Raw genomic sequence first — 25191 nt, forward strand, 5'->3', positions numbered from 1 at the left:
CTGACAAGTGTTTTGGTGGGGATGAAATTTCTGTAATATAAAATGCTTCTGAGAGCCTGACACACTGTGTACACTCAACCACCACCTCCTATGGCTTGGGCCCTGCCTGCCAGGCTCACCCCATGATTTAAGTCTTGCCACCGATATTCCCTTCCCAAATCATCTCTGATGTGCCTACATCACCATACTGTAATGATGGGCAGTTTATATTTTTGCTTCCCTTCTGGACCAGGTTCTGCAAGCGGAAGAATCATGTGCCATCCATCACACCAACATCCCCACTTTCAACGTCCTGTACAATACCTACCACTGGTAGGGGGTTATGTCACAAGAATGAATGAGAAGAGCAGGAAGAAACAGCCTGAGAATATAAGGGAGCCGGTGCACATCAAGTCCAGTGGACTCTCCCATGTGCATCCTAGGAGCGCCTCATCCCCATCCCGTCAGCACCTGCTCTTCTGTCTCCCCGGAATTTTGGCAAGAGCTGAGCTGTGCCCTTGTCTCCAGTCTTTACAGCTCCTCACTCTGCTCCTACACAAACACATTGCCCTGTGTTCATCCATGTCTATCACATACTACCCTGTTTCCCACAGGACATCCATCCCCTTCCCCCTCACTCACCCCGATTTCCTTATATTAGAGTTCTTTGTTGCCAGGGCTCCCTGAACATGCTCCACCTCCATTAGGAATCTAGGAATTGGTGACCCCATAGCAGTGGGTCTCACACTGGAGTGTGCCTCAGAATCACCAGAGGGCTTGCAAGAACAGATAGCTGGGCCCCATTCCTGGAGTTGTTGATTCTGTAGGCCTGAGATGGATACTTGAGCTTGCATTTCTAACAGGCTCCCAGGTGTGGGTGCTGCCACTGGTCCAGGCAGTGTGCTTTGGGAATCACTACACTGGAAAATTATTCTTTAGACTGTTCTTTTCCCAGTGTTTGTTCTTGGCAGCTTTGTCAAAAATGAGTTGGCTATAAATGGATGCATTTATTCCTGGGTTCTCTTTTCTGTTCCATTGGTCTATGTGTCTGTTTCCATGCTGATTTGGTTACTACAGCTTTGTAGTATATTTTGACATCAGGTGGTACCTCCAGCCCTATTCTTTTTGCTCAGGATGACTTTGGCTTTTTGAGGCCTTTTGTTGTTGTATATGAATTTTAGGATTTTTTTTCTATTTCTATGAAAGTTGTCATTGGATCTTGTCATTTGCAGCAATACAGATGAAACTGGAGGACATCAGGTTAAGTGAAATAAGCCAGGCACAGGAAGATAGATATCACATATTCTCACTCATATATAGGAGCTAAAAAATTGATCTCATGGAGGTAGTAGTGGGTAGGATGGTGGTTACCAGAGGATGGGAAGGGTAGGTGAAGGTGGGAAAATGAAGCAAGGTTAGTGGATACAAAAACACAGTTCTGTAGAAGGAATAAGAGCTGGTGTTTGGTAGCACAACACGGTGACTACAGTTAACAAAAATTTATTGTATATTTCAAAATAGAGGCTGGGCGCGGTGGCTCACACCTGTAATCCCAGCACTTTGGGAGGCTGAGGTAGGTGGATCACTTCAGGTCAGGAGTTCAAGACCAGCCTCGCCAACATGGTGAACCCCCATCTCTACTAAAAACACAAAAATTAGCTGGGCATGGTGGCACACGCCTGTAATCCCAGTTACTTGGGAGGCTGAGGCAGGAGAATTGCTAGAACCTGGGAGGTGGAGGTTGCAATGAGCCAAGATCGCACCACTGCACTCCAGCCTGGGCAACAGAGCGAGACTCCGTCTCAAAAAAGAAAAAAAGGAAGGGAGGGGAAGGGGAGGGGAAGGGGAGGGGAAGGGGCATTTTAGATGCTCTTTTTAGTCCTTGTCCTAAGGGGGAAATACACTGTACTGGTTTCACAGGGCCCCAGTTCCCAACTCTTCCTGCCTATTAGAGTTCTGGACAGAGATTCCTCCACACGAATAACCTGGTTTCCTGCCGAGTGAGACCTGTCGTGGGATGGGGCTGCCTCCAGGGCAATACACCAAGAGCGAGGGCCATGGAGTCAGCCCCGCGGCCGAGTCTCATGCTGGGACCTGCCAGCTGCATGGCGGGTGAGCCCATCTGTTTCGGGCCAGCCGAACAACCAAATGAGGATGACCTCCGCCCTGCGGGGTTGCTGGAAGAGTCCTGCGAACCCCACAGCCCTCAGTGCATCGTTACGGGGGAGACGCGACTGCCTCAGGGTCCTCAGCGCCTCCTCACCGCTTCCCACAGAGCGGAAATTCAGTATTTGTGGGACACGTTTCCTAAGGCCCCGTTTATCAGTCACAGAGCACAGTGCTCAGATCCAGCTCTGCATGGTGGGTCCCGTGGGTCCTTCCAGGACCGTCCTTCTTCTTCAGCCCCCAGGCTGACCTGCAAGGAGCTCATCCATGTCCCGGGTCTCGACCTGGCTCCCAGGTCCTTTGGCCAACAGGGAGCCCTGGGAAGATCAGAGGGAGGGAAGAAACGTTGGGGTATTTGTTTTTCTGGTGCCCTCCCTGCAAGGTCACCTCAGACTGTCACTTCAAGTGACAGTCACGGCTTCTCTGACGTCAGCCCTTCCCACACAACTCTTTCCTTCCAGGCTTCAGTAGCGGTTCCTTCCCCTCATCTTGCAGGCCAGGGGGCAACAGGGAGGCTGCTGCAGGCCCAGGTGCCACACTACCATTTGTTGTGCCCGTCCACAGCGGCATCTTTCTGTGACCAAGCCCTCCTGTGCTGAGCATGGCCTCTGTCCTGGGAGGTCCGTGGTGAGGCAGCGCACCTGCTGTGGACTTGGGCTGTCTTTCACACCAGGCAGGGAAAGCGCCAGTGTCTGGCGAATAGGAAGGGCTGGTCGGGCAAGCGTGTGTTTTGCAAGCTCGGTGCAAACCAGCCTGAAGGTGCAAAGCGTCATTGCTGTAGTGCTGTGCGTTCTTGAGGACACGGCAACAGCACGTTATGCTTCGCCTACTTAGACTTTGGGTAATATGGCCTTACCATTGCCTCCCAAAGCCAACGAGAGAGGTGAAGTCACACAAAGGTCCGTGTTATCCTTGGCCCTCTTCAGGGAAGCAGGAGCGAGCTCTGAAAACCCAAATCACCCAAATCCAGCAGACAGAGCCCGGGGCTTCATCACAAACCTTCCTTCCCTGTGTTCCCAGGGCTTCATCACAAACCTTCCTTTCCTGTGTTCCCCGGATTTTTATTTGCAGGGAAAGACTTCATCTTTCCAGAGTCGTCCTTTTGTCTTTGCTCAATATTTAGTACTTATTTGCTTAATAGTGGTAAAGTTTTTCTCTACTTCAAACACACTACAGTTACAGAAAAGAGGTCATTCAGAAAGCTTAGGTCTTAACAGTCATTATACACCGAACTAAATTATGGGAAAGGCAATCCCTTGAAGTGTAAATCTGAGACTCAGTACCCAGCCATCACCAAGAAGGCATTTTGTTTTCTGAAAGTGTGTATTCCAAGAACTGCTTTTATTATTACAGGGCAGAGGTTGCTAAACTCTTTGATAGAATCCAGAGCTATCTACTGGGTGTAACACTGCAGTCAGCATTTCTTATCTTAATGTACCTGTGTCAACAGGATTGCTATCTTAGAAAGCTCAAATGCAGAAGTGGTGTTTACATCGAGACTTCAGACCGAACTCAAGTATCAACTCTCACAAGATTCTGTTTACTTTGGTGCAATCATGTTTACGTTGGTTCCCTGCTAGTAAACCTCAGAGGCATATTTGAGTAGCCTAATGTTTCTAGTATTACTCTGGGGTCCCTTGTGTTCAACTATGATCAGAGCCAAACCCAGCTTAGAATCTGGACTTCCCATAGGACTGTTCCTTAGCACCCAACACATTGCAATCACTGAATAAACACAGGCTCTTCTTGCTATTCTAGGCCCAGAAGTGGTTTTGCTTTCTTTTTGCTAAATAATTTGATGAAATAAGTGTATATTATATATTTATATGATTACTGACTTGGGGGTTGGGGGGGACAGGGAACACAGGAGAAAACAAGAGACTCCCCTCTTCCGCACGACTCAATAAAATCTCCCATCCATATGAATATTTCCTACTATTTATATAAAGCATGCTCCATATTTTGAACCATTTCAGGATGGAAACTCTAACTTTGAAGTCTTATTACCTAAAAATTAATAACTCCCTCAGCAACTGAAGGCTGCCAAGAGTGCATCTCTAGGAGTTGGACTTCGGAAGTTGGAAGGAACGAGGCATTTTGCTGAGGTCTAAGAGAGAAGGCCTCCCTTTCAGGCAGAGAGATAACTGTTTCCTATCATTACCAAGAGTGAAACTGAAGGAATACTGTAAGTTTCACATACTGCTTTGAGGACGTGTTTCTGAAATTTCAAGGTGTGGTGGTCAGAATGGTGGTCCCCTAGAGATGTCCATGTCGTAATCTCTGGGATTCAGGGATACGTTCCCTCCCATGGCAAAAGGGTCTTGCAGATGTGATTAAGTTAGGGGCCTTGAGATAAAGAGTTTATCTTAGATTATCCAGACAGACCCAATATAATCACAAGAGTCCTAAAGTCAGTCAGAAAAGGTGAAAAGCAGGGGAGTGACTGCAATTGTTGGGGGAGGGGTCCCCAAGTCAGGGAATGTGGTGGCCTGGAGAAGCTGGAAAAGGCAAGTAGGGTTCTCCCCAAGAGCCTTTCAATGTAGCACTGCCGACACCTTGATTTTAGCCCAGTAAAATTCATTTTGGACTTCTGACCTCCAGAACTACAAGAAGACACCTGTGTGAAGCCACTAAGCTTGTGGTTTTTTTGTTACAGCAGTAATTAGAAACTAATACACATAGGTTTGCCCCAAACTCTGTAAATACAGGTCTTTATAATCACTACTTACATATAACTAAGACTCAAATTCCTGCCACATTTTATTTGTTGGTAAAATGCTCTCTTTATTAATTTTTTCCTAAACTATATTTTTCTACTTGGAGCTTAGAAGTGCATACCTGGCACCTGGCTTTTAAACTGGATTTGGCAGAATCTAAGCTCTGGTGCTTCCTCTGAAAATGGTTTCCTAAGCCAAGGGTAAAGGAGTAAAGTAGACAAAGTTGGTCCCACAAAAGCCCCAGGAAGCCAATGGTCCCTGCAAGAACACAGCTTGGCCTTGCTAATGGCAAAAGTGGTTTTTCAGTTAAGGAGAGAATTTTCTCAATATTGCCCCTGCATCTAGCCAGTGGAAAGACATGGGCTTTTGGGAATCAGGAGATCGAACCTCAGTGTAGAGATATTCCTCCTAGCCATGTGGCCTTGATCAAGGTGCTTACCCTCTGGGCTTCCATTTCTTCATCTGCGATATAGTTTGCATGTATGTCCCCACCAAAATCTCATATTGAAATGTAATCCCCAAAGCTGGAGGTGGGGCCTGGTGGGAGGTGATTGAATCACAGGGGTTTAGCACCATCCCTCTTGGTACTGTCCTCACCACAGTGAGTGAGTTCTTGTGAGATCTGGTCATTTTATTTTATTTTATTTTATTTTTTGAGATGGAGTCTCACGCTGTTACCCAGGCTGGAGAGCAGTGGTGCAATCTCAGCTCACTGCAACCTCCGCTTCCCGGGTTCAAGCAATTCTCCTGCATCGGCCTCCTGAGTAGCTGGGATTACAGGTGCGTGCCACCATGCCTGGCTAATTTTTGTATTTTTAGTAGAGACGGGGTTTCACCATGTTGGCCAGGCTGGTCTTGAACTCTGGCTTCAAGTGATCCACTCACTTCGACCTCCCAAAGTGCTGGGATTATAGGCATGAGCCACTGCACCCAGCCTTAGATCTGGTTATTTGAAAGTATGTATCATCGATATAGCTCCCCTTTCCAAGATGGCCAAATAGGAACAGCTCTGGTCTGCAGGTCTCAGCGTGGTCAACACAGAAGATGGCTGATTTCTGCATTTCCAACTGAGATGAACCTGGTTCATCTCACTGGGACTGGTTGGACAGTGGGTGCAGCCACGGAGGGCAAGCTGAAGCAGAGTGGAGCATCGCCTTACCTGGTAAGCACAAGGGGTCGGGTCAGGGGATTTCCCTTTCCTAGCCAAGGGAAGACTGTACCAGGAAAAGTGGGACACTCCTGCCTTAATACTGCACTTTTCCAACGGTCTTAGCAAACGGCACACCAGGAGATTAAATAGACGCAATAAAAAATGATAAAGGGTATTATCACCACTGATCCCACAGAAATACAAACTACCATCAGAGAATACTATAAACACCTCTATGCAAATAAACTAGAAAATCTAGAAGAAATGCATAAATTCCTGGACACACACACCCTCCCAAGACTAAACCAGGAAGACAATGAATCCCTGAATAGACCAATAACAGGCTCTGAAATTGAGGCAATAATTAATAGCCTACAAACCAAAAAAAGTCCAGGACCAGACGGATTCACAGCCGAATTTAAAGGTACAAAGAGGAGCTGGTACCATTCCTTCTGAAACTATTCCAATCAATAGAAAAAGAGGGAATCCTCCATAACTCATTTTATGAGGCCAGCATCATCCTGATACCAAAGTCTGGCAGAGACACAACAAATAAAGAGAATTTTAGACCAATATCCCTGATGAACATCACTGCAAAAATCCTCAATAAAATAAAATACTGGCAAACCGAATCCAGCAGCACATCAAAAAGCTTATCCACCATGATCAAGTTGGCTTCATCCCTGGGTTGCAAGGCTGGTTCAACATATGCAAATCAATAAACGTAATCCATCACATAAACAGAACCAAAGACAAAAACCACATGACTATCTCAATAGATGAAGAAAAGACTTTGACGAAATTCAACAGCCTTCATGCTAAAAACTCTCAATAAACTAGGTATTGATGGGACGTATCTCAAAATAATAAGAGCTATTTATGACAAACCCACAGCCAATATCATACTGAATGGGCAACAACTGGAAGCAGTCCCTTTGAAAACTTGCACAAGACAGGGATGCCCTCTCTCACCACTCCTATTCAACTTAGAGTTGGAAGTTCTGGCCAGGGCAATCAGGCAAGAGAAAGAAATAAAGGGTATTCAATTAGGAAAAGAGGAAATCAAATTGTCCCTGTTTGCAGATGACATGACTGTAAATTTAGAAAAACCCAACGTCTCAGCCCAAAATCTCCTTAAGCTGATAAGCAATTTCAGCAAAGTCTCAGGATACAAAATCAATGTGCAAAAATCACAAGCATTCCTATACACCAATAACAGACAAACACAGAGCCAAATCATAAGTGAACTCCCATTCACAATTGCTTCAAAGAGAATAAAATACCTAGGAATCCAACTTACAAGGGATGTAAAGGACCTCTTTAAGGAGAACCACAAACCACTGCTCAATGAAATAAAGGAGGACACACACAAATGGAAGAACATTCTATGCTCATGCACAGGAAGAATTAATATCATGAAAATGGACATACTGCCCAAGGTAATTTATAGATTCAATGCCATCCCCATCAAGCTACCAATGACTTTCTTCACAGAATTGGAAAAAAACTACTTTAAAGTTCATATGAAACCAAAAAAGAGCCCTCTTTGCCAAGACAATCCCAAGCAAAAAGAACAAAGCTGGAGGCATCATGCTACCTGACTTCAAACTATACTAGAAGGCTACAGTAACCAAAACAGCATGGTACTGGTACCAAAACAGATATATAGATCAATGGAACAGAACAGAGCCCTCAGTAATAACACCACACATCTGCAATCATCTGATCTTTGACAAACCTGACAAAAACAAGAAAGGGGAAAGGATTCCCTATTTAATAAGTGGTGCTGGGAAAACTGGCTAGCCATATGTAGAAAGCTGAAACTGGATCCTTTCCTTACATCTTATACAAAAATTAATTCAAGATGGATTAAAGACTTAAATGTTAGACCTAAAACCATAAAAGCTCCAGAAGAAAACCTAGGCAATACCATTCAGGACATAGGCATGGGCAAGAACTTCATGAGTAAAACACCAAAAGCAATGACAAAACAAGCCAAAATAGACAAATGGGATCTAATTAAACTAAAGAGCTCCTGCACGGCAAAAGAAACTGCCATCGGAGTGAACAGGCAACCTACAGAATGGGAGAAAATGTTTGCAATCTACTCGTCTGACAAAGGGCTAATATCTAGAATATACAAAGAACTTAAATAAATTTATAAGAAAAAATCAAACAACCCCATCAAAAAGTGGGCAAAGGATATGAACAGACACTTCTCAAAAGAAGACATTTATGCAGCCAACACACACATAAAAAAACGCTCATCATCACTGGTCATCAGAGAAATGCAAATCAAAACCACAATGAGATACCACCTCACACCAGTTAGAATGGCGATCATTAAAAAGTCAGGAAACCACAGGTGCTGGAGAGGATGTGGAGAAATAGGAACACTTTTACACTGTTGATGGGAGTGTAAACTAGTTCAACCATTGTGGAAGACAGTGTGGCGATTCCTCAAGGATCTAGAACTAGAAATACCATTTGACCCAGCCATCCCATTACTGGGTATATACCCAAAGAATTATAAATCATGCTACTATAAAGACACATGCACATGTATGTTTATTGTGGCACTATTCACAATAGCAAAGACTTGGAACCAACCCAAATGTCCATCAATGATAGACTGGATTAAGAAAATGTGGCATATATACACCATGGAATACTATTCAGCCATGAAAAGGGATGAGTTCATGTGCTTTGCAGGGACATGGATGAAGCTGGAAACCATCATTCTGAAGCATCTGTCGCAAGGACAGAAAACCAAACACCTCATGTTCTCACTCATAGGTGGGAATTGAACAATGAGAACACTTGGACACAGGGTGGGGAACATCACACACTGGGGCCTGTCATGGAGTGGGGAGTTTGGGGAGGTATAGCATTAGGAGAAATACCTAATGTAAATGACGGGTTAATGGGTGCAGCAAACCAACATGGCACATGTATACATATGTAACAAACCTGCACATTGTGAATATGTGAACACTAGAACTTAAAGTATTATAATAAAAAAAGGAAATAAAATATGTAGCAGCTTCCCCCTCCCCTCACGCCTGCTTTTGCCATGTGACATGCCTGCTCCCTCTTCACCTTCTGCCATGATTTGAAGCTTCCAGAGGCCTCACCAGAATCGGATGCTGCCATGCTTCCTGTACAGCCTGCAGAACCGTGAGCCAATTATCTCTCTTTTCATTATAAATTACCCAGGTGTTTCCTTATAGCAATACAAGAATGGCCTAACACAGAAAAATGGTACTGAGGAATGGGTCATTGCTATAAAGATACCTGAAAATGTAGAAGAGCTTTGGAACGGGCACAGGTCAGAAGAATGTGGAGGGCTCAGAAGAAGACAGGAAGATGAGGGAAAGTTTGGAACTTCTTAGAAACTGTCTAAATGGTTGTGATCAAAATGCAAATAGTGACATGGACTGTGAAGGTCAGGCTGAAGAGGTCTCAGATGGAAATGAGGAACTTATTGGGAACTAGAGCAAAGGTCACTTTTGTTATGTCTTAGCAAAGAACTTGGTTGCATTGTGTCCATGCCCTAGGAATTTGTGGAAGTTTGAATTTAAGAGCAATGACCTAGGATATCTGGTAGAAGAAATTTCTAAGCAGCAAAGGATTCAAGGTGTGACCTGGCTGCTTCTAACAACCTATGCTCATAGGTGGGAGCAAATAAAACGACTTAAAGCTAGAACTTATATTTAAAGGGGAAGTAGAGTGTAAAAGTTGGGAAAATTTATAGCCTGGCTATGTGGCAGAGAAAAAAAATGCTTTTTCAGCAGAGGAATTCAAGCAGGCTGTGGAGCAACCACTTGCCAGAGATATTTGCATAACTAAGAAGGAGTCAAGTGCTAACACTCAAGACAATGGGGTAAAGGCCTCTAAGGAATTTCAGAGACCTTCCTGGCATCTCCTCCCATCACAGGGCCCGGAGGCCTAGAAGGGAAGAATGGTTTCATGGGCCAGCCCAGGGCCCCACAGCCCTATGCAGCCTCAGGACACTGCTTCTTACATCCCAGCCACTTAGGCTCCAGCCTTGGCTCAAAGGGCCCAAGATACAGCCCAGGCTGCTGCTTCAGAGGGTGCAAGCCATAAGACTTGGTGGCTTCCACATGGTGTTAAGCCTGCAGGCGCACAGACTGCAAAAGTGAGGGAGGCTTGGGAGTCTCTGCATAGATTTCAGAGGATATATGGAAAAGCCTGGATGTCCAGGCAGAAGCCTGCTGCAGGGGTGGAGCACTCACAGAGAACCTCTGCTAGGGCAGTATGGAGGGGAAAGGTGGGGTTGGAGCCCCCACACAGAGTCCCCATTGAGGCATTGCCTAGTGGAGCTGTGAGAAGAAGGCCATCATCCTCCAGACCCTAGAATGGTAGATCCACCAACATCTTGCACTCTCAGCATGTAAAAGCCACAGGCACTCAACAACATGTGAGAGCAACCTCTGGAGCTGAACACTGCAAAGCCACAAGGGCAGAGCTGCCCAAAGCCCTGGCACCCCACTTCTTGGATCAATGTGCCCTGGATGTGGGACATAGAATTACAGGAAACTATTTGGGAGCTTTAAGATTTAGTGCCTGCCCTGCTGGATTTTGGACCTGGGTGGGGCCTGTAGCCCCTTGCTTGTGGATGATTTCTCCCTTTGGAATGGGAATGTTTACCCAATGCCTATACTCCCATTGTATCTTAGAGTAACTTGTTTTTGATTGTGCAGGCTCATAGGTGGAAAGGACTTGCCTTGCCTCAGATGAGACTTTGGACTTGGACTTCTGCATTATCGCTGGAATGAGTTAAGACTTTGGGGGATTATTGGGAAGGCATGATTGTATTTTGAAATGTGAGAGGGACAAGAAATTTGGGGAGGCCAGGGGGAATGATATAGTTTGAATGCATGTCCCTGCCCAAATCTCATATTGAAATATAATGCTCAATTGTTGGAGGTGGGACCTGGGGGAGGACACTGGATCATGGGGACAGTTTCTCATGAATGGTTTAGCACCCTCTCCCTTGATACTGTCCTCACAATAGTGAGTTCTCATGAGATCTGGTTGTTTAAAAGTATGTAGCACCTCCCTGCTCACTCCTTGCTCCTACTCCAGCCAAGTGACATGCCTGCTCCCCCTTCACCTTCCAACATGATTGAGCCCTCCCCAGAAGTGAGCAGATGCCAGCACCATGCTTCCTGTACAGCCTGCAGAGCCATAAGCCAATTAAACCTTCTTTCTTTATAAATTACCCAGTTTCATGTATTTCTTTATACTACTGCAAGAACAAACTGACACAATCTACCACTTTCTCTGAAAGTTAGTTAATAAGATTGAATCTACAATGAATAAAATAAGGTTTTTTATTCACTTCATCTCAGGAAGACAACTTGGCAGATTCTTAATTGAGTATGGATGGACATTTAGAATGGACTGACTTAAAATACAGACAAGAATTTACCATGGGGGACCCCTGGCAGAGGTAAGGAGGTAGCCATTGAATAAGAGCCCCCTCCAGGGTCACTTACATTGACCCAAAGTAGAAGTGCCTGATGATGTCACGCTGGAAGTCAGACCATGGGGATGAGGATGGTGTGGACCAGAGCAAAGTGGTCTTCTCAAATACAAGCCATCATGACAAGCATTATATTGTGTTTCTAACTGCTTTTTGGGTGGAGGTTGCTATAGTGTGCACCAGGCAGGAGCTAGGGAGAGTGAAGGTCCTGTCACTCCGAAGCCATGCTAGTGAGCTGATGCAGAAACATGCCTGGGGCAGGGAGGTGCTTGCTAGGCACGGCCCCTGTCCAGGGTCACCCGCTGTGCTCCGCACTCCACCTGGACTGTCCACCGTCCACACCAGCAACCTGAGCTTCCCCCAGTGGAGAACCTTGCTCCCAAACCTTGCGTGCTCTCTCCTTCCTGCAGGTGAAGCCCTACTCCTAGGCCCGGCATTCAAGGCCCCCCAGGGTCTGACTGTAGCTCCATCCTCCTCCACCCCAGCTGTCCATCCACATGACTCGTTTTCTGTCTCCACTTGGGCCCTTTCAGAACTCCATGTGCTATGTGGTCTCCCTCTGCCTCCTCAGCTTCCCAAATCCTCTCTCCTTTGTCAGGGCTCTTTAGCCCCTTTACAGCTGCCCTGGCAGAGCAAGGGGTTGTACTTCAGAAAAACGTCACAGAGCCTCCTGTAGCATAGGTTGTCTCTCACTTCTTTTTAAGAAAATAGGAAGGACTGTGTGGTAGATAGAGCTCCCTCTCCCCTCTCCCCTCTCCCCTCCCCCCCCTCCCCTCTTTCCACGGTCTCCCTCTGATGCCGAGCCGAAGCTGGACGGTACTGCTGCCATCTCAGCTCACTGCAACCTCCCTGCCCGATTCTCCTGCCTCAGCCTGCCGAGTGCCTGCGATTGCAGGCGTGCGCCGCCACGCCTGACTGGTTTTCGTATTTTTTTGGTGGAGACGGGGTTTCGATGTGTCGGCTGGGCTGGTCTCCAGCTCCTAACCGCGAGTGATCCGCCAGCCTCGGCCTCCCGAGGTGCCGGGATTGCAGACGGAGTCTCGTTAACTCAGTGCTCAATGGTGCCCAGGCTGGAGTGCAGTGGCGTGATCTCGGCTCCCTACAACCACCTCCCAGCCGCCTGCCTTGGCCTCCCTAAGTGCCGAGATTGCAGCCTCTGCCTGGCAGCCACCCCGTCTGGGAAGTGAGGAGCGTCTCTGCCTGACCGCCCATCGTCTGGGATGTGAGGAGCCCCTCTGCCTGGCTGCCCAGTCTGGAAAGTGAGGAGTGTCTCTGCCCGGCCGCCATCCCATCTAGGAAGTGAGGAGCGCCTCTTCCCGGCCGCCATCACATCTGGGAAGTGAGGAGCGTCTCCGCCTGACTGCCCATCGTCTGGGATGTGAGGAGCCCCTCTGCCTGGCTGCCCAGTCTGGAAAGTGAGGAGCGTCTCTGCCCGGCCGCCATCCCATCTAGGAAGTGAGGAGCGCCTCTTCCCGGCCGCCATCACATCTGGGAAGTGAGGAGCGTCTCTGCCCGGCCGCCCATCGTCTGAGATGTGGGGAGCACCTCTGTCCTGCCGCCCCGTCCGGGATGTGAGGAGTGTCTCTGCCCGGCCGCCCTGAGAAGTGAGGAGACCCTCTGCCTGGCAACCGCCCCGTCTGAGAAGTGAGGAGCCCCTCCGCCCGGCAGCCACCCCGTCTGAGAAGTGAGGAGCGTCCTCCCTCCTCGTCTGGGAGGGAGGTGGGGGGGTCAGCCCCCCGCCCGGCCAGCCGCCCCGTCCGGGAGGTGAGGGGCACCTCTGCCCGGCCGCCCCTACCGGGAAGTGAGGAGCCCCTCTGCCCGGCCAGCCGCCTCGTCCGGGAGGGAGGTGGGGGGGTCAGCCCCCCGCCTGGCCAGCCGCCCCATCCGGGAGGCGAGGGGTGCCTCTGCCCGGCCGCCCCTACTGGGAAGTGAGGAGCCCCTCTGCCCGGCCAGCCGCCCCGTCCGGGAGGGAGGTGGGGGGGTCAGCCCCCAGCCCGGCCAGCCACCCCGTCCGGGAGGGAGGTGGGGGGGTCAGCCCCCCGCCCGGCCAGCCGCCCCATCCGGGAGGGAGGTGGGGGGATCAGCCCCCCGCCTGGCCAGCCGCCCCGTCCGGGAGGGAGGTGGGGGGATCAGCCCCCTGCCCGGCCAGCCACCCTGTCCAGGAGGTGGGGGGGGGCGCCTCTGCCCGGCCGCCCCTACTGGGAAGTGAGGAGCCCCTCTGCCCGGCCAGCCGCTCTGTCTGGGAGGGAGGTGGGGGGGTCAGCCCCCGGCCCGGCCAGCCGCCCCGTCCGGGAGGGAGGTGGGGGGGTTAGCCCCCCGCCTGGCCAGCCACCCCATCCGGGAGGTGAGGGGCGCCTCTGCCCGGCCGCCCCTTCTGGGAAGTGAGGAGCCCCTCTGCCCGGCCAGCCGCCCCGTCCGGGAGGGAGGTGGGGGGGTCAGCCCCCCGCCCGGCCAGCCGCCCCGTCCGGGAGGGAGGTGGGGGGTCAGCCCCCCGCCCGGCCAGCCGCCCCGTCCGGGAGGGAGGTGGGGGGGTCAGCCCCCCGCCCGGCCAGCCGCCCCGTCCGGGAGGGAGGTGGGGGGTCAGCCCCCCGCCCGGCCAGCCGCCCCGTCCGGGAGGGAGGTGGGGGGGTCAGCCCCCCGCCCGGCCAGCCGCCCCGTCCGGGAGGGAGGTGGGGGGGTCAGCCCCCCGCCCGGCCAGCCGCCCTGTCCGGGAGGTGAGGGGCGCCTCTGCCCGGCTGCCCCTACCGGGAAGTGAGGAGCCCCTCTGCCCGGCCAGCCGCCCCCTCCGGGAGGGAGGTGGGGGGGTCAGCCCCCCGCCGGGCCAGCCGCCCCGTCGGGGAAGTGAGGGGCGCCTCTGCCCGGCCGCCCCTACTGGGAAGTGAGGAGCCCCTCTGCCCGGCCAGCCGCCCTGTCCGGGAGGGAGGTGGGGGGTCAGCCCCCCGCCCGGCCAGCCGCCCCGTCCGGGAGGTGAGGGGCGCTTCTGCCCGGCCGCCCCTACTGGGAAGTGAGGAGCTCCTCTGCCCGGCCACCACCCCATCTGGGAGGTGTACTCAACAGCTCATTGAGAACGGGCCATGAAGACAAATGGCGGTTTTGTGGAATAGAAAGGGGGGAAAGGTGGGGAAAAGATTGAGAAATCGGATGGTTGCTGTGTCTGTGTAGAAAGAGGTAGACATGGGAGACTTTTCATTTTGTTCTGTACTAAGAAAAATTCTTCTGCCTTGGGATCCTGTTGATCTGTGACCTTGCCCCCAGCCCTGTGCTCTCTGAAGCATGTGCTATATCCACTCAGGGTTGAATGGATTAAGGGCGGTGCAAGATGTGCTTTGTTAAACAGATGCTTGAAGGCAGCATGTTCGTTAAGAGTCATCACCACTCCTTAATCTCAAGTACCCAGGGACACAAACACTGCGGAAGGCCGCAGGGTCCTCTGCCTAGGAAAACCAGAGAACTTTGTTCACTTGTTTATCTGCTGACCTTCCCTCCACTATTGTCCTGTGACCCTGCCAAATCCCCCTCTGCGAGAAACACCCAAGAATGATCAATAAAAAAGAAAGAAAGAAAAAAATACATTAAAAAAAAAAGAAAAAAAAAGAAAAAAAAAAAAGAAAATAAAGCATGTGCCACTTCAAAAAGCAGCAGCGGGACCTGCACCAGGCTTCACTGTCACTGCCTTGAGGACAGGGGTGGGGTGGTGGGAAAGAGGAAGGATGTGGGTGCCTGGTGACACACAGTTGGTTTGATGTCTTTTCCAAAATGGATAAACTTTGATCGAGCAATGAAAAGTGTTTTTCTTTCCTTAAATGGGCCCTTCTAGCATCAGAGTCAGGTTAGCTTTAGAAGAAATTCAGCGCCTATAACCCAAAGCCCTTGTTTCTGGAGTGGCTCTTGTTGAGGCTGTTTCTTGCCCAGCTTGATGATTTTTTTTCTTCTTGGATTTGAATGTTTTGCCGCCTTTCCCACCCTCGGGGACTCTGCTTGTCCACCCAGCATTCTGGTGTGGATTAGAAAAGTGTGGGCTTCTAGGCCGGATGCAGCCCAGTGGGGCCTGGCCTGACAAGTGAGCGAGGGCCACTCAATCCAATCAGAAAAAGTGTCCCTGATGGCTGCACTGCTGGTGACTGGAGCATGGGCTGCATTCCATACCAGGGGTCCTCCTGCTGGGACCGCCATGAAGGCATAGCCGGCACCCAGGCTGTGCCCATCCTCAACTGCTCTTTATAGAAATAGCCTCCTTTTCAGGAGCAGGCACGGTGGCTCACACCTGTAATCCCAGCATTTTGGGAGGCCAAGGCGGAGGGATCACTTGAGTCCAGGAGCTTGAGACCAGCCTGGCCAGCATGGTGAAACCCCATCTCTACTAAACATACAAAAATTAGCTACACTCCTGCAATCCCAGTACTTTGGGAGGGCGAGGCAGGTGGATCACTTGAGGCCAGGAATTTCAGACCAGCCTGGCCAACATGGTGAGAGCCCGTCTCTACTAAATATACAAAATGTAGCCACATGCCTGTAATCCCAGCTACTCAAGAGGCTGAGGCCCGAGAATTGCTTGAACCCAGGAGGTGGAGGTTGCAGTGAGCTGAGATCATACTACTGCACTCCAGCCTGGGTGACAGAGGGAGACTCCGTCTCAAAAAAAAAAAAAAAAAAAAAAAGGCCTCCTTTTCCACGGCTACTTTCTTCCCCACTAGGAAGCTGCTGCAGTTCCTCTAATCCATAAACAAACAGGGCCATAAACACAGAACATGCTGATGTGTGGTTTTTGAATGCCATTTGCTCAAAGCAAATGAGGTATCAGACTCCAAGAATGAAGAAATCTCACTAACCCCTAACAGCAGGAAACTAACTTAGAAACCGTGTGGGGAAACTGGTGCTGAAGGGAGACTGGGTTTATCAAGTGACTGGGTGTGTTGCCATGTGGACAGCAGCCTAGCCCTGCGGACCTTGCACGTGGGCCACTGGGCCAAGGCTTGACTGCAGCTGACCTGAGTCTCAGCAGACGCCTGGTGGTCCTCCCAGAACACAAGAGAATGGGAAGGCCGTGAGGGGCTCCACCTCCCTCAGGACCCCGGAGGATTCTGGTGAGGCGGTGGGGGAGCTTTCTGCCCAGCACCCTCACAAGAGAGACATGGAACACAAAACCACTCAGCCGCAGCCTGGCCCCGGCTCCTTGGCAATGAGCCACCTCCTACCTGTCATCAGCCCCTGCTGTTGCAGGGCTGCTTTTCCCGCCTACATGGGTCATGAGCTGCCTTGCCTGTACCTCTTCCGTGCAAAATCAGGCCCTGCGCCATCTGGCGTGTGCTGGACAGCCTGCCTTCACCTTCCTTTAAGACAGTTCCTCCCTCAGCTTGGGTGTCCATGGCTCCAGCCTGGGGACAGCTCCCGGTCAGTGTAGGAGTTTGCCAGGGCTGTCTTACAGAGTGCCTCAAACCGCGTGGCTTACAACATGGAAATGTGGCCTTTCACAGTTCTGGAGGCCGGAAGTCTGAGATGGAGGTCGGCAGGGTTGGGTCCTTCAGAGGACGCAAGGGAGAATCTGTCCTGGGCCTGTCTCCTGGTGCTTTGAGGCCCAGCTTTGGTGTTCCCCGTCTTGTAAGAACATCACCTCCACCACTGCCACCATGCTCACGTGGCGCTTGCCCTGTGTATGAGTCTATGTCCAAATCTCCTCTTTTTACTCATTTTTATTACTGTTGCTATTTTTGAGATAAGGTCTCACCCTGTTGCCCAGGCTGCAGTGCAGTGGCACGATCATAGCTCACTGCAGCCTTGAACTCCTGGGCTCAAGGGATCCTCCCGCCTGAGCCTCTTGGGCAGCTGGGACCACAGGCGTGTGCAGCCATGTCGGCTAAGTTTTAAAATTTTTGTAGAGACAAGGTCTGCTATGTTACCCAGGCTGGTCTCAAACTTCTTGTCTCAAGTGATCCTCCCACCTGGGCCTCCCAAAGTGCTGAGATTACGGGCACGAGCCACCATGTCCAGTCCAGATTTCCTCTTTTTGTGAGGACACTGCTCATATTGAATTAGGGGCCACCCTACCCCGGTATGACGTCATCATAGTGAATTACATCTGCAACGACTCTATTCCCAAATAAGGTCACGCTCCAAGGTATTGGGGCTTTGGGCTTCAACATATGCATTTTGGGGGATAAATAATTCGCCCACAATAGTCACAACTTACTGCTTTAGGTTCAGATATCCTCCTAGCTTTTAAAAAGGTTTCCACACACAACTATCTAAAATCATAGGCTGAAGAGGCCTGAAATGACCAACCTCTCGTGGTTTTATAAATTACCTACAACTTTCAGCATCTTGTTCCTGTAACTACAGGCATGAATCTTTGAACGCCATTCCTGTCCTCCTTCAGGAAGAAATGATCTCTCTGGGACCCAGGATCCAGCCACCTTTGGACATGCTGACAGACAGTTGATTTCCAACCTGCTCTCAGCTTCAGGGAAAGGTGAGCCAGGCCACAGAGTGCTCCAGGGTTCACATGCAGCAAAGCTGTTTGGCAAAACAGGAAAGATCTCAGGACAGTCCTAAGTCCTGCCTCAGGTAGAGGCCGGGTAGTCAGGTGAGATGATTTTCCTGGCTGTTCGTACAGCAACCCTTGCTCTCCAAGTTAGCTTCCTGATCTACGCCTGGATATTTTTAGTCTAGAAGAACACCTTTCCTTCAGAACTAAGAGTGAGACTCTCTTTAAATGCCAGACTGCCGAGGGTAAATAAACAAATATATGCTCAGGTTAAAGAGAAGAGAGACCCTTCCTCAGAGCAGACTCTAGAAGGAGAAAAGAGGAGAGAACACAAAGGGAAGCAGATACCAGCCTCCAGGACAGCATCAGCTCCACACACCCAGCAGGCAACAGAAACGGTGGCCCTAATAATATTGTATATTGTCACAGGAGAAAATGACTCTAAAGATACATAAATGTCGCTAAATTAAAAGGAAACAAGCCCGGGCAATGTGGCAAGACCCCACCTCTACAAAAAATAACAAAAATTAGCCAGGCATAGTGACACGTGCCTGTAGTCCCAGCTACTTGGGAGGCTCAGGCAGGAGGACTGCTTAAGCCAGGGAGGTCAAGGCTGCAGTGACCTGTGATTGTGTCACTGCACTCCAGCCAAGGTGACAGAGCGAGACTCTGTCTCAAAAAAAAAAAAAAAAAAAAAAGAACCAATCTCTTGGTCTTTTGGAGGGTTGTTTTTCAAGGCAATGAGTTTGAAGACCCTAACTTATACACACACAGACTTTTTTTTTTTTAAATGGTAAATCATGACTAGAAAAAAATGCTTTACAATCATGGTTAAGTATGAAGTTAGGGTATAAAACAGAATGCAAGTTTTCTGCCCACATGATAGATTAAAAGTAATGGCAAAGCCGGGTGCGGTGGCTCACGCCTGTAATCCCAGCACTTTGGGAGGCCGAGGCGGGCAGATCATGAGGTCAGGAAATCAAGATCAGCCTGGCCAAGGTAGCGAAACCCCGTCTCTACACAAGATACAAAAATTAGCCGGGTGTGGTGGCATGTGCCTGTAATCCCAGCTACTCGGGAGGCTGAGGCAGGAGAATCATTTGAACCTGGGAGGCAGAGGTTGCAGTGAGCCGAGATCGCGCCACTGCACTCCAGCCTGGGTGACAGAGCAAGACTCCATCTCAAAAAAAAAAAAAAAAAAAAAAAAAAGGCAAAAACTGCAATTACTTTTGCACCAACCTAATATTTGAGTTGCACATGGCTCTTTCCTATCATAAGAATATCTGTAAGAAAGTTCTAGACATAGAATGCTGTTAAAATATTATGTGTATTTTAAATTTCATTAGATATTATCTAACAATTCTCCATAAAAATGTCAGGTGACTTATTTTTTTCAGTCTTCTAATTTTAGAATTAGCATGCATAGCAGAAACAGCTATATTTTTCAAAAACCAGAAAAGTGAAACACTGCACATGAAGACTGCCTGGAAACTTTATCTGCAGGTCCACAGTACCGCATCAACAGAATGGGAACGTCATTTTTAGAACTGGAGGTAAATCGCCTGTGTCTCCTAGATCACTTTGGGGCCTGTTTTCTACATACCAACTCTCTTACTAAGTGGACCGTTTACAGTTGACCAGAAACTATGACCAGAAAACCCATCTGTCTTGCTGGGGGAAGACACTGGTTACCAGACATAGCATCCAAGCTGAGGACCGTGGTGGAGTTATCTTTACACTACAAATGTTTTCTACCTAAAGTCATCTATAAGCCATGGACATAGTTCAGAGAGAATACTTTCTGTTACCATGTCGGGGTGTCGAATAGTGTCCTGCCCATCCCCCCACAAATTCACATCCTTCTCAATCTCAGAACTTGACCTTATTTGGAAATAGGATCATTACAGATGTAATTAGCGAAGACCAGGTCATACTGGGACAAGGTGGTCCCTCATCCAATGTGAGTAGAGTGCTCCTAAGAAGAGGAAAAGTGACACAGAGACAAATGGGCTGGCAGAGACGGCAGGGGTGTGTCCACAAGCCAAGGAATGCCAAAGACCACCAGCCACACCAGAAGCAAGAGAAAGGCCTGGATCGGCTTCACCCCCAGAGCCTTCGGAGGGAGTGTGGCCCTGCTGACCCCTTGACTCTGGGCTCCCAGCCTCCAGGACTGTGCGAGAAGACTTTTCTGTTGTTTCAAATTCCCCAGTTTGTGGTGCTTTTGTTACAAACACCATAGCAAACAAGTACACCATGTGAGTTTAGGTGTCTTGATTTATTTTTGTTTTTTTTTTAACTTGTAACTATTTATTTACCATTTTAACTTCGATTTTAGGGGTACATGTGCAGGTTTGTTATATAGGTAACTCGTGACTCAGGGTTTTGATGCACAGATTATTTTTCCACCTAGGTACTAAGCCTAGTACCTAATAGTTGGTTTTTTCCAAACAGCTCTCTCCTCCTACCCTCTACCCTCAAGTAGGCCCCAGTATGTGTTGTTCCCCTCTGTGTCTTTGTGTTCTCATCATTTCGCTGCTGCTTATAAGTGGGAAAATGCAGTGTTTGATTTTCTGTTCCTGTTAGTTTGCTGAGGATAATGGCCTCCGGCTCCATCCATGTTCCTATAAAGGACATGATCTTGTTGTTTTTTTATTGCTGCATAGTATTCCGTGGTGTATATGTACCACATTTTCTTTAGTCTATCATTGACAGGTATCTAGGTTGCTTCTATGTCTTTGCTATTGTGAATAGTGCTTCAGTGAACATATGTGTGCATGTGTCTTTATGGTAGAATGATTTATATTTTTTTGGGTATATATCCCGTAATGGGACTGCTGGGTCAAATGGTAGTTCTTGGAGGAGTTGTCACAATGCTTTTCACAATAGTTAGACTAATTTACACTCCCACCAGCAGTGTATAAGCATTCCCTTTTCTCTGCAAGGTGTTTTGATTTAATGGAAAAAAAGGAAAAAGGTTTATTTCCTCAAGAACATCTCAAATGTATAAACATCTGCCATGTCCTAATAGAGCTTGTAATAAAATCTTGTCACTAGGGGCAGATTGTAGAAGTTCTAAATGCCTAGTTTGAGAACTTTTAACGAGCCTTCTTATGGAAGTACATTTTGTGAATTTTCTATTTGTTAATCTGATCTCTGAACCAAAATTCCCTCTGGACATGGACCTGTTGTTCCATATCCCCACATCATACCTGGAGGACTCTAAACCCTCTCTCCAATGAGAGACCCCTTTCCGCAGCCCGGTGAGGGGCTTTGAGCAGTTTCCAGTCTAGGAACCAGGAGAGGAACTAGACCTTCCTCCTTCTTAAGCCTCTGTGGAAGACCCTGTCCCTCGGCCCCGTGGCTGTGGCACTTCCCAACTGCCGAGCCTGTGCTTTAACTGTGTTCTCATAGCTGCCCTCATCCTAAACCCCAAAAACCAGAGGGGCCGAGAGCAGAGGTGTGCCCCCCCAACCCCGGCTGACACAGCCTCCTTTGTATCACATCCATGAGGTGAACCCAGGGTCCAGTGTCCTCCGCAATAGACTTCCAACTTCTGAAACCAAGGGACAAAGGTACAAAAGAGTGACTCCCTGGTTCTTTGTGTTGCAACCCCCGGATGATGAGTCAGCCGTGCTCGCTCAGCTGAGAATACTGCTCTTTCTCTCACTGTCCTCAAGGAAGAATGTGGAAAGGTTCCTCAGGCCTGACCCTTGTTTTTATTTCCTTATCGGCTCACCTGGGACACCTACCCACTTTCTCATCCTGCAAAGCATAGAATCAAGACGCAACTGTGTCTGAGAGCTTCTGCCTCCGCCATGGGAACACAGCTGGCTGGGCAGTCTTAGCTCCAAAATTCTACACCAGGCCCCCAGTCATCAGCAGCTCCACCATGGGGAATAGAGTGGCAGTCCCATTTTCTAGGGAGGATTCCTGGTAGCTCAACTAGCCCATTGAGTAAGCCCTGTTTGTTCTTCATGGAATGGTTCAGTAACTCAAAGGGCAGTAGAAAAAAATTATTAATCAAAAAAACCCAGCCTGGCACAGTGGCTCAGGCCTGTAATCCCAGCACTTTGGGAGGCCAAGGCAGGCGGATCACCTGAGGTAAGGAGTTTGAGACCATCCTGGCCAACGTGGCGAAACCCCGTCTCTACTAAAAATACAAAAGTTAGCCAGGCGTGATGGTGCGCACCTGTGGTCCCAGCTACTCTGGAGGCTGAGAGAGGAGAATTGCTTGAACTCAGCAAGCAGAGGTTGCTGTGAGCCGAGATTGTGCCACTGCACTCCAGCCTGGTTGACAGAGCAAGACTCCATCTCAAAAGACAAACGAACAAACAAAAAAACCCAAGGGAATCGAAAATGGAATAATCTTACTCAGGACATTTTGTAAGAGACGTGAATGACCATGCAAACATTTAGCATTCCATCCAAACTGGGCAAACCTAAAGTAGGCAAACCCTCCTGCTTAGACAAACACTCCTAGTTGCTGCTTTCACTGGTCTCATAGTACCTCATTTTCCTCAACTCTAACTCGGAGTGGAAGAGTGTTGTTTACGGGCTTATGTTCCTGCCCCCTGAGGATATAATTTCTTCAGGCAGGATTATTTTTATCCTCACATGGTAAGTAAATACCTGCATAGATATGCAATTCAGGTGCATCCTGGCCAGCCCAGCTGAACCACATTCATTTCTCACTCCTATTCATTTCTACTCTCTTTACTTCTTTGTTTTTGTCTTGTTGTTGCTTCAGACACAGTTTCTCTGTTGCCCAGGCTGGAGCACAGTGGAGCAATCTTAGCTCACTGCAACCTCCACCTCCTGGGCTCAAGTGATCCTCTGGCCTCAGCCTCCCGAGTAGCTGGGACTAGAGGTGCGCACCGCCACGCCCAGCTAATATTTTTGTATTTTTTTTTGTGGACACAGGGTTTTGCCATGTTGCCCAGACTGATTTCAAACTCCTGAGCTCAAATGATCCGCCTGTCTCAGCCTCTCCAAACGCTGAGATTACAGGCATAAGCCGCAGTGCCCAGCTATCCCTACGTTAAGACGGCACCGGCAGACTAATTCTCAAGTTCTACCTGCTAATTTACCCAATGCTTCATCATCATGGACATGTACCCACATGGACAAGCCAGGGCCCAGACTGTACTAGACCTTCCCACAGCCTAATTTTTAGGGCACAGCGGCAACATGTTCACATGGGCAGGGATCAAAAAAAAGAACCCAGGGGATCTTTAGAGCCGTGGTTCTCAAACCGTGGGCCTGGGAGCAGCAGCATCACACCACGTGGGAACGTGGTCAAATGTCAGTGCATGAGCTCTACCCTGCACCTGAGACCCTAGGCAAGAGGCCCAGCGAGCCCCACTGCTGGAACAAGCCCTCACTCAGATAAGCCTGATGCATGTTCAAGTTTGAAAAACGCTGACTTAGAGCAATATTAGCCCAAAAGAACCCAATGTTAGAAGTTCTCTTTTCTTGCTGCTGGCTAGGAGGAGGTGAGTTCCCCCGAAGGTCGTATGCCAAAGGCCTCCTTCAGTGTGGGACCACCTCTATAGCTTGCAGCAGGGACACCAGCTGCCCTGGTACTTCAATATTGTTCTTCGGTTGACTCAAGAGTTGACAGGAGGAGGAGAGAATGTGGAGGGACGCGCCAGGTGTGAGGGACCTTCACAGCCCATCCATCATTTTAAGCTCAGGCAGCTGACTTGGAAAAACCTAACAGAATCACAAACAAGGCCAGCCAGGAGGCTGAGATCTGGTGGGGCAGGAAGAGAATAAAGTATCCTACTTTAAGTGAGTGAGTATCTCCAATCAACCTGGAGGTCTTGGCAGATAGAGGCAGGTGCTTGCTGCATTGAACCTGAAGCCTTGTACCTAATTTTCAGAGTCCATTTAGCATAGTCTTGCTAAGCTTTGGATAAGGGAGTGAGGTGGGGTGGGAGGAAAGAGATCAAATAGTCAAAACCTTCAGCAAAAGCATCCCCAGCCCTATGATCCTACGAAGGCTTCGGAGGCTGCTTTTTCTTACTGACGCTTCTTCCCAGCATATAAGAAGTTTTCTGCTATTCAGAGACTGAATTCAACCTGACAGCCCTTGGGAAAAGAACATCTCTCCACCCCAGGCTCTGAGAACCACACAGATACCTTGGCTAGGATCCCCAAACTATGGCTCATGGGCTACATCTGGCCCACTGCCTATTTTTGTGTGGCTCACAAGCTAAGAAGAATGTAAGCTTACATTTTTAAGTGATTGTAAAAAGTTTTTTAAGATTTTGTGGCACATGAAAATTACATAAAATTCAAATGTCTCAGTACATAATGAAGTTTTATAGAAACTGCTCTGCCCATTTGTTTATTGTGTACGGCTGCTCTAGAACTGCAGAGTTGAGAAGTTGCCACAGAGACCACCCGGCCCCCAGGACCTGAAGCATTTCCTACCTGGGGCTTTCCAGAAGAGACTGTCGACCACTGCTTTAAAACAAAGGAGGTGCCGTTCATGAGCCCAACAAGACACTCAGCCAGGTTTGGCTGTGCATTGCCACACCCAAAGCAACATTTTTTTTTTTTTTGAGACGGAGTTTCACTCTTGTCGTCCAGGCTGGAGTGCAATGGCACGATCTTGGCTCACTGCAACCTCTGCCTCCCGGGTTCAAGTGATTCTCCTGCCTCAGCCTCCCTAGTAGCTGGGACAACAGGCACATGCCACCATGCCCAGCTAATTTTTGTATTTTTAGTAAAGACGGGGTTTCACCATGTTGGCCAGGATGGTCTTGATCTCTTGAACTTATGATCCGCCCGCCTCGGCCTCCCAAAGTTCTGGGATTACAGGTGTGAGCCACCGCGCCCAGCCCCAAAGCAACTCCTATTTATTCTGTTAACTGTTGTGGATTCTCCTTGCCTCTGTTACTAAGTCTAATAAATGCCTTAATGGTTCGATTCTGAGTCTCATCCAATCCCTCACTTTCCTATTCATTCAGAACTTCTGCTCCAGGATTCTCAAGGAATGAAAAAGCACCTGCCGTGAAAATTTGCTCCAATTACAGTGGGACAAAGTCAGAGGCAGGAGGTACAGGCTTCTCTAAGGACCACGTCCTTTTTGTCCCCTGCCTCGTTCGCCAACTGCTTCAAGTGTCCCCTCAGTCACTGAGGGATCTGAAGCAATTCTGGCATGACCTAAGTACCAAAGATCTGT

The 25191-nt window shown here is 49.0% G+C and overlaps 1 protein-coding gene across 1 annotated transcript in view; it reads right to left on the reverse strand.

Moving 5' to 3' along the window:
- Nucleotides 1–25191, reverse strand: part of SLC15A1 (solute carrier family 15 member 1) — a 70472-nt gene that overhangs the window by 43307 nt on the left and 1974 nt on the right. The window lies entirely within an intron of this gene.

This window comes from Pan troglodytes, chromosome 14 (assembly GCF_028858775.2).
Source record: "Pan troglodytes isolate AG18354 chromosome 14, NHGRI_mPanTro3-v2.0_pri, whole genome shotgun sequence".
In the NCBI taxonomy this organism is placed as follows: Eukaryota; Metazoa; Chordata; class Mammalia; order Primates; family Hominidae; genus Pan; species Pan troglodytes.